The sequence below is a fragment of the Arachis duranensis genome, chromosome 3, assembly GCF_000817695.3.
Source record: "Arachis duranensis cultivar V14167 chromosome 3, aradu.V14167.gnm2.J7QH, whole genome shotgun sequence".
NCBI lineage: Eukaryota > Viridiplantae > Streptophyta > Magnoliopsida > Fabales > Fabaceae > Arachis > Arachis duranensis.
The window spans coordinates 122,386,547-122,386,935 of NC_029774.3; positions in this window are offsets into that span (position 1 = coordinate 122,386,547).

Here is a 389-nt window from a genome sequence, read left to right on the forward strand (position 1 = left end):
ACTATTCAATTAATAATTTAATAATTTAGTATTTTAATTGAGTTAATTACCGATTCAGTTTTAATAATTATATATGCTTTTAGTATTTCTCCAGTTTATATATATATCACGGATAAAATGAACCAAACAAGAGGAAAGACAGCGGCTTAAGTTTATCGTAAGTAGACAAACGCAAAGACTTTGCGAGCAATGCTAAACGTCTTGTGATTTTCTTTTTAAACATTTTTATACAAAACAATTCGGATTTAGATCGATTGGGTAAACTGTCATTAACGATGATTGGATAGGCAGAGTCGTTAATAGATACTAATAATAAACATCATATATACAGGGAAAAAAATCAGAACGATAAAAGAATTTTTTATAATTCATGAATACTGATACGAAAC